Below are 9367 nucleotides of genomic sequence, written 5' to 3' on the forward strand. Positions count from 1 at the left end.
GCCTTGTTGGTTTGTTGCAATGTGTGGTCCCCATTATTATGTATGCATTCGGTGCTAAACACCAGGTACTAGGTGTTTAGTGCCACCCAAGTAGCAAGGGTTGTATGCAAAATTAGTCGGCACTAAATGCCGGTGAGTGGGTGTTTAGCGCCAGGTGTCCAGAAGTATGGCACTCGTTACGAAGCTTTCGGTGCTAAACGCCGAGTCGTGGTGTTTAGCGCCAACCAACCAGAGGAGAATTTTTTCTTTAGCTTTTGTAGTCATGCTTACGTGCAGCACATGAATATGCACAACCTCTCTTTCTACTCCAATGATGCGTATGCATGCACGATGCGTACGCATGGTCCTCTTTTGCTTCTTCATGCACTTTTCCATCAATTCTTCATCAAAATGCTACCTAAAATCAATCAAAAGCCACAAAACTCAAAGTATCATTCAATATGGGATAATTCACTAAAAGCCTCTAACAAATCAACAGAAAATAATATAAATTTCATAGAAAATATACGAATGATTCTCATGCATGACAAACCTATACAATCCCTAATCTCTCGCTAGATCTATCCCAAAAGTGAGAGACTACAACAAAAATCTTTGCTAAGCTAAAAAGTTCCCAAAACATGCTGTCAAGCTCGAACCATTACTACAACAAATTCGGGCTGAGGCAACCCTTTGAAAACATTGCCTATAATACGAAAAAGTGTTGCCTTTGATCAAAGGCAACACTTTCCGACAAAACACAACGCTTTTTGGGGGGTTGGCTACATGGCCGTTACCTTTGGTCTAAGGCAACGTTTTTATGTATCAAAGGGAACCCTTTTTATGGAAACATTCAAAAAACGTTGCCTTTTCTACAAAAAAAAGTAACTTCAGTAATCAACACACTTACACCCCTTAAAAAACGAACCTAATTCTAAATCTCAGCATACCAACTAATAGAAAACTATAACTAAACTACTTTCTTGAGATCCTGTGGTGCTATTCACAAAATTCTATGGTCACAAGTAGGATATCAAATTTTTTCCATTTGTTCCCCACCTTGCTCACCATTTGATTTTGTTGCTTCAGCACCATTGGCATCTTCAGGGGGTGGTGGCAATGTTCTCTTCACAATCTCAACTATTTCTGTGAGCTCTTCATCCGAAAAATGAGTATCACAATATGTAACAAAAGCAAAGCACACCAAAACTCTAATTAGAACTACTCAAATAAATGCTAAACACAAGTGAAGATAGACAACAAACTCAAAAGCATATCACCGAGTTCATCGATTGTCAATGTCAAACATAAAAATGACATAACATAGCAGAGTGATTCTATGGGTTAATAATTCATGCACCATCATAATTAATTTTCTCATTTCAAAACAAATACAACCAATCAAGAATTGACATACCCCAAATTCACATTGAACAAAGAACTTAGAAGACAAGGTTTTGTCATTTATGTTACAGGCTACAAGGTCTCAGATATGGGTTCAAGGATGATTAATCACTTTTCCTTATGAGTTTTCGAATCATACTAAGATGAATTTAGAGCTAAGCATTTTCCATAGTATTTAGAAGTTATGTAATAATGTCAAGGTACCTATTAATTCTCAAAAATATTCCATTGCTTATATGTTACTGTGTTACTGCTAACCAGTTTACTAAAGCGAAAGACAAGGTTTAGTGGGTAAAAACTAAAAAGTTGAGAGCAAATATAACTTGTAAACATTATTGGCAACATACGGGAAAAATTTTGACTATGTTGGTGGGCCTGATGTTGATTATGTTGAGAATCTCAGCTTTTGCTAGATCATGGCTTTTAACACTTTCCAAGAACTCATTGATGCTTTCTCTTATTTATCACGAGCAGCAGTATCAAAAGTAAAAGGACTGCTTTGTAGTTGAAACAAGACAGACAAAAAGAAAATCATACCATGTTCATCCAGTCTGATAGATGTTCCCCTACAGAAGCTAGAACCTTTTTGCGGTGCCTCAACCCCACATCCAAAGTTGCCTCCAAGTCAGTAAGGCGTAACGAAACCTATAAAGCAAACTCTTGACCCCTAAAACATCATTGCAAGAATATACAAAACTCAACAGTTAAAACTTAAAAAACAACATCCCACTGATAAATCTTAAACCAGATGGAATTAAATAAGGGGGTTAAAAATAAGGAAAGAGTACTAATATGTCAATAACGATAAATAAGGTGCATATCTACACCCCTAAACTTCGAAATTAAACTGAGAATATGCTTGCTACAAAACATCAAGAAGAAAAATAAATAAATAAATACCTTCTGCAATACAATCTTGAATTCGAGGAGTTCATTATATGATTGCCGAAGTTTGTCACTGTTGGAATTCATTTCAATTAGCTCATGTTCATGTTCAGCAAGTTGTATCTGGTTAAAGTGAAATCAAATAGAATTTAAATCAGAGCACACCCACCAACTTAAATAGCAGCAGCATGTTATTGCTGGCAGCTTGAGAACATCAAATACAAAATCTTTCAAAATAATTGAATATTATACACACACAGACACGACAAAAAAAGGGACATAGAAAGACACCTCTAAATCCTCCAAGTCAATCTCTGGTTGCAATGCAGTATGAGAAGTCATTATGCCGGCTTTATTGATTTGATCCTTGAAGAATCGTAGTTTCCGTGACATTTCCGCACATTGCTTTACCTGCCAAAAGTGGATTGTGTTATCCATTAATAAAAGAATTGACAACAAATAAAAAATATTATTTAAAAAAAGAAAAAAGAAATTCATTACTTATAAAGATAGATAACATATATCTAGTTCAATAAAATTATAAACTAAAAATTACAGGAAAGCACTAAACAAATGTTAAGAGCATAAAGAACGTCAACAAATTGAAACATAAACAAATGGATAGCAACATAAAGAACGTCTTATGAGCAACAAGAACAAGATCCACAGAATCCCAATAATGTTAAGAGCAAGGATAGTTCAATATATTACGTATGCACATGAAGATGGGAATTGCGAAAGTTATTTATGTTATGAGAAGCACTAACATTGTCTTTCTTAGTTTTCAAAATACAGCACTAACATAGATACATAGTAGTAACAAATGCAGAAAATTAGCATTAGCATAATAAACAAGGCAAAGAAAAGTTCTAACATTCATTCATGGTTATGCTGAGTGAGGTTCCACCAATTGACCTTCCTTTACAACTTTGCAATGATCCAACCCAATAGAATCGAGATTTAGATGTGGAAAAAGGTACCGAACTTGATCACAACGTTTTGAAATGACACTTTCATCGATTTGTTCCATTCTTTAAGAAGAAATGTTCCATGACATCTTAATTCTGAGCCAATGTTAAGCTAATATACAAAGGTATTTGTGAGAATAAATAGCATGAAACTTTGTAATGCTTTTTTAAATTAAAAAAATAGAAAAAATGAGGCTTAATCATCCATTTAGTATTCAAATTATAAAATGGATTTTTTAAATCCAAACAATTTAATAGTAAATAACTAGCAACAAACCTATGGCTAGTTGAAACCAATGAACATGCCAATCACCATGCCATGACTAACAAACACCTCTAAAAAGTTATTTTACAATTCAAAACACAGTTACACAATTCCTATGTAAAATTTGCACATACCTGAAAAATATTAGAATACCTCAGAAGGTTTAGTACCCCATAAAAATACTCGCAGTCGAAATTGAGGCAAGCCATATGCTCCAGCGGCCAGAATTCCCAAGCTACACCACATATTACATCAGTATCTCCGTACAAGACAACAATAATGATATATATGACATCAAATGGCATTCAGAAGAAAACTAAAAAAAAAACAGACACCTTGAAAATTAAAATTTTAATAGTGTCACAAACTGCTCTTTTTGTTCCTTCTTTCTTGTTCTTTTTCCTTTAACTTGAATCCTATTGAAAAGCAGTGAAAAACTTAAAATTCAATAAAATATCAATCAAGCCATTCCAAACAAATTGAAATTCCAGACTCAATAATCATAATAGCATGCGTAATTACCTATGAACTAAGACAAATACTGATAAGAAAATCCTAATTTTAATCTAAATTAACCTAATTAGCAAAAATAAGTTTGAATGAATAAAATTACTAAGTAAAAATTAAAATCCAACTAAAATGTAATGAATTAAATTAGATAACAGCAAAAGGGGTTTTTGCAAAAACTTGGAAATTGAAGAACAGAGTAACAAGGCAGGGGTGATGAGGTTACACTTGATGGGTGGTCGCCGTGTTGCCAGAGCAATAGACCAGCGGAGGGGTGGTCGCTGTGTTGCGTTAAAGCTCGCCAGAAGAACAGAGGTTGCTATGGTTCTGCATGCATCTCCGGTTCGCAAAGAGAAGGATGAGAGAAAAGAGAAGAAGAGGAAGAAGGAGAAGAGAAAGGAGAGGGGTTTCTCGCCGGAGGTGGTTCGGCGCAGAACGAAAAGCGCACCGCGCCGTAGCCATGGAGAAGCCTGCGTGAAGAAGAGCACCACGCCGTCGCCGTGGAGTAATGCACCGTGCCGTCGCTGTGGAGGAGAGCACCGCGCCGTCAGCATGGAGGAGCTGCTGTCGCCGTTAACGTCGTCGATTATTGGAGCTGACAGTGGAGAAAAGAGAGAAAGGGATCGTGCGTGGGTGTTACTAGCTTCAGTGGCTTGGTTATTTAGGGCTTAGGGTATTCTCTTTTCACTGATAAACAAATTTGTTTTTTATTTAAGTTATTATTTGATTATTTGATAGGAAAAATAATTGGTAGGAAAATGATTAAAAGCTTTTCTCTAAAATTGTTAACTATGAATAATTTTAGACAACTTTTTATAAATGTTATTTGTTAAATTTTTTTGACAACCCTTATAAAATGTTATATTTTTATTTAAAAGTGTTGTCTTAAAGTTCTTATATTGCAATATTTTGTAAACGTTGTTTTAGATATCAAAGGCAACTTTTTTTATGGGTGACCAAAAATTTTGTTATCTTTGCCTTACTCAAAAGTAACTCATAAAAAATGTTGTCTTTGCCTATCTAAGACAACTTTTGTTAAATGTTGCTTCGAATAAGGGTTACCTTAGGGCAAAAATGTTGTAGTGCATTAGTCGTCGCTATCTGAAGATGAAATCTCTATCACATCTGGGTACTCCTCAGGATCCTCATCATTGTCAGAAATCTTTATAACCTCTGGCACCTCTCTAATACTGCTATCACTGCTAATATCCAGGCGTGCATGTGTGATTGAGAACTGATGACAGATTTCACAATCCACAAAACACCGGCAAGTGCACCGAGTCATATTAAGTAGTAACCTCAGGCGAATGAGGGTCGATGCCACAAGGATTAACGAATCAAGCAAGCAGAATCAACTGATTAATCTAGTCAGACTATTGATTTAGGATTTTGAAAGCAAATAATCATAAATAAAAATTGAATGAAGTAAAACAGAAAAAGCAAACAGTGAGTATAGACAAAATATCTATTTGAGAAAGCTAAGGTTTCAGAGATGTTAATCATATGAATCAATACTTTTCAATTTTCATTCTAATCATGCAACGATTCTTTTATGGCAAATCATTAGTAATTAAACTCCAATCCCTTGGTGGTTCAATTTCTCTTTAACTTAATTTAATGCTAATCCCTTAGTCACTTAATTAAGAAAAGAGTTGAAAAACATTTCTGATTTATAAAACCACACAATTTATAAGAGTTTAACCTAGTTGATTCTATGTCACTTATCAATCCAGTTTCAAAACTTACAAATTATGAGAATCAGTTTTCAAGCTTAATTAAATCAATCAATTTTCCAAAAGATTAATAAAATTCAAGTAAGAGAAGAATTGTTTCCCAACACATTCAAACCCTTTGAGATGAAGAACAATAACTATTTTATAAAGAGGAGTCAATTGGATGAATTAGAAATAGAAAAAGTAATTGTATTAATCCATAGACTAACAGAGCTCCTCACCTAAACCTAGGAGAATTAGAAACTCATGTTTGTTCTTGAAATCCTTAAGAAATTGAAAAACTGTAAAGTGGTGAAGAAGAGAAGAGATCCCTAACAAAGTGTCTCCCTCTGCCTTAAATACTAACCTAAATATAACCGAATTCAAAATTCAAAATTAAATTAAAACTAAACAGAATCAAATCTTTTTCCTAATTATTTTCCACTGAGAAGATCTCCCTTGATTGCTTATGATCTTTAGTAACCGTCAGCATTTAATGAACTTGTAAATGATCCTTCAAAAATTTAAAATTTGAAAAGTATAAGGTCTTGAGTTGAGGTTCTGGAAGGGCTTCCGAAAATCTGATAACGCGTACGCATGCCTCACGCGTACACGTGAGGGCCGAAAAGTTCTTTGTTGCAGCACGGGAATGCGTGATAGCTGCGTTGTACGTGGAGTGTGATGGTCACGCGTACGTGTAGGGCATGTGTACACGTGACATGAGAGATGTCCATTGCCCTTCACTGTTTCTTCTTCCAGAGAGCTTCTTCTTCTAGGAAGCTTTCAATTAATAATTACAGAAAACTTTCTGTTTCTTGCTCTTCTTCCTTGTTTCTGTTTTGTTTCTTTTCAGCATATGACTCATTACTTGCATTCAGGAGCAAGCACAATTATAATTGTGGTTTGTGATGGACAAGATATTTAGAAATTTTAAATGTATTATATGAGATAACAAAATTGAAACACATGCATATTACAAAAAAGGAAGGAAACAACCTTAGTTTTTGCTAACTTTCTCTTCTTCTTCTTCTTCTTCTTCTTCTTCTTCTTCTTCTTCTTCTTCTTCTTCTTCTTCTTCTTCTTCTTCTTGATCACCTTTTAAGCTATGTAGATCATGCCCTCCAACACTAAACTTAGAATAATTACTTGTCCTCAAGCATCAAAGAAAAGAACAAGTAATAGTGATTGAAATATGATGATCAAGTGAAAGAATTTAATTAATGCAGGAGTCTAGTGAGATATGAGGTTGGTGTAGCACACCAAACTTATTCTATAAACATATACACAACTCTGATAAGAGCAATAGTCTTGATGATGTTGAAGCTTGTAGAGATTCCCTGAATTCCTGAGTAAATCACAAGTACTACACACACAAACAAACTCAAGTGATAGTTATTGTGGAAAAACAATTATGAAATAAAAGAAAATAAAGTAAAATTAAATTAAATTAAATTAAAGGATACTAAATATTAGGTTACCTCCCAACAAGCACTTCTTTAACGTCATTAGTTTGACGGTTGTTTCTTGCAAAGGTTGAGGTTGATAGTGCTTCATCTCTTCTCCTCTCACCTTGAACTTCCTTCCTGTGTCTTCATATGTTAGCTCAAGATGCTCAAAGAAAAGAACTCTGCTCACTTTGTATGGCAACAGTGGGTGGTGAGATAGCACTACTTTGTCTCCGGGTGAAAAGCCTTCAGTAGGAATTTTCTTGTTCCTCCACCCTCTAGGTACTTTCTTCTTTGGAGCCTCCTCCTTGTTTAATGCACATCCAACACCAAACTTAGGGTTGATGTTGGGAGGTTTATTGATTGCAAAGGGAGGTTTTGGTTGCAAGCTCTTGTTAGTTTCAATTGAATTGCCAGATTGCTGTAACTCCTTCTTCTCTTCTCTTCTGCTTAGGCATGAAGGTGGGATCTTTGGGGGTGATTCATTAGGTTCTTCCTTCAGGTTCGGATCCTTGGCTTCAATCTTCATGCAATCCTCTTGATCACTTGAATGATGCATGGTTTTAAAGACGTGAAATATGATAAAGAAATAATAGATAAACAAGAAGATAAGTATTTAAACTGAATAAAAAAGATACATTGTAATTGAAATAGAAATAAAAAGGATAGATTAAAATTGAGTACAAAGAGAATCACTCTAATTTCTAACCCAATTTCTTGACGCAACAAGAAAGGGACTCCTTAACCTAACTTGTCAACACCATAGTTTGGGAATTGAATCGAAGGGACTCTTCAACCTTCTACCCAATTCCCCAATGCAACAAGAGAGGGACTCCTCAACCTCAATTGTCCACATCATGGTTTCATCATGAAACCAAAAAAATGGATTTTCAAACCTCTAAATCATTCTATACTGCACTATCCTAGTTTATGAGGTATTTATAACCTCTTATTATGTTAAAATATAGAAAACCCTAAGCCCACAAACATTAGGCCCAATCTAGTAATTAAATAAACAAAATCAAAATACATCAAATTAAATTAAAACATTCTAAAAATGTAAACTTAATATCTTCTAAATAATACTTGAACTCTTCATATCACAAATACTTGATGTTCACCATGAACCCTCAGCATTAACTCATCCTTTTCAACATCAATAACGACTCTTCCAATGGCTAGGAAAGGTCTTCCTAGAATGATTGAGGTATGCTCATCTTCCTCCATATCAAGAATGACAAAATCCACTGGAAGGAAGTATTTTCCCACTTTGACCAAGACATTTCAACCACTCCATGTGCATGCTTGATTGATTTATCCGCCATTTGTAGAGCTATTTTGGTGGACTTCAACTCTTGAATTTGAAACCTCTTCATCATAGATAAAGGTATTGGATTAATACTTCTCCCAAATCACATAAAGCTCTATCAGAGGTAGTATTTCCAATAGTGCAAGGGATTTGAAAACTCCCTGGATCTTTCTTCTTTGTTAGCAAGTTTCTTGGAATGATTGCACTACACTCCTTGGTTATCAACACTGTTCGGCCTCCCTTCAAGAATTTTATCATGGACAACAAATCCTTCATAAATTTAGCATATAAGGACATTTGTTCAAGAACTTCTATGAATGGGATGTTGATGTGCAAAGTCTTAAATATATCCAAGAAATTAGAATATTGCTTCTCCTTGTTTTCCATTTGGAGACTTTGAGGATATGGAATTTTTAGTACGTACTCAACGAGTGGGGTTCTTTCTTTCGGTGTGGATTCTGTAGCTATTGGTTGCTAGAGGCTAGGTTGCACGTGCCCTTCTTGCTGAATCTCTTTTGTTGCCTCCGTTCTTTCCTTGATATTGAACTCCTCCTTCTTGGTTTCTTCTTTCTTTTTTTTCCTACCATCTTTTTGCTTCTCAAGTAAATAGCCTTACACTCCTCCCTTGTATTTAGAATTATGTCACTGGAAGTGTTTGAGTGGGTGTGGCTAGTTGCTGAGTAGGTTGGCTTATTTGCACCTCTAGATTTTTCAATGAAGCTCCTTGATTCTTGAAGTTGGTCTATATTTTCTCCATGAATGAGAACATGGCTTGAGAAAGTTTTTCCACTGTACGTTCAAGATTAGTAAGCCTCTGAAGTCTTGAGATGGTTGGTTGAGGGGTGGTGGTTGGTGCTAGTAAAAATTGTTCTGAGGGTGGTTGTTTTGTTGAT

This window comes from Arachis hypogaea, chromosome 12, assembly GCF_003086295.3.
Source record: "Arachis hypogaea cultivar Tifrunner chromosome 12, arahy.Tifrunner.gnm2.J5K5, whole genome shotgun sequence".
NCBI lineage: Eukaryota > Viridiplantae > Streptophyta > Magnoliopsida > Fabales > Fabaceae > Arachis > Arachis hypogaea.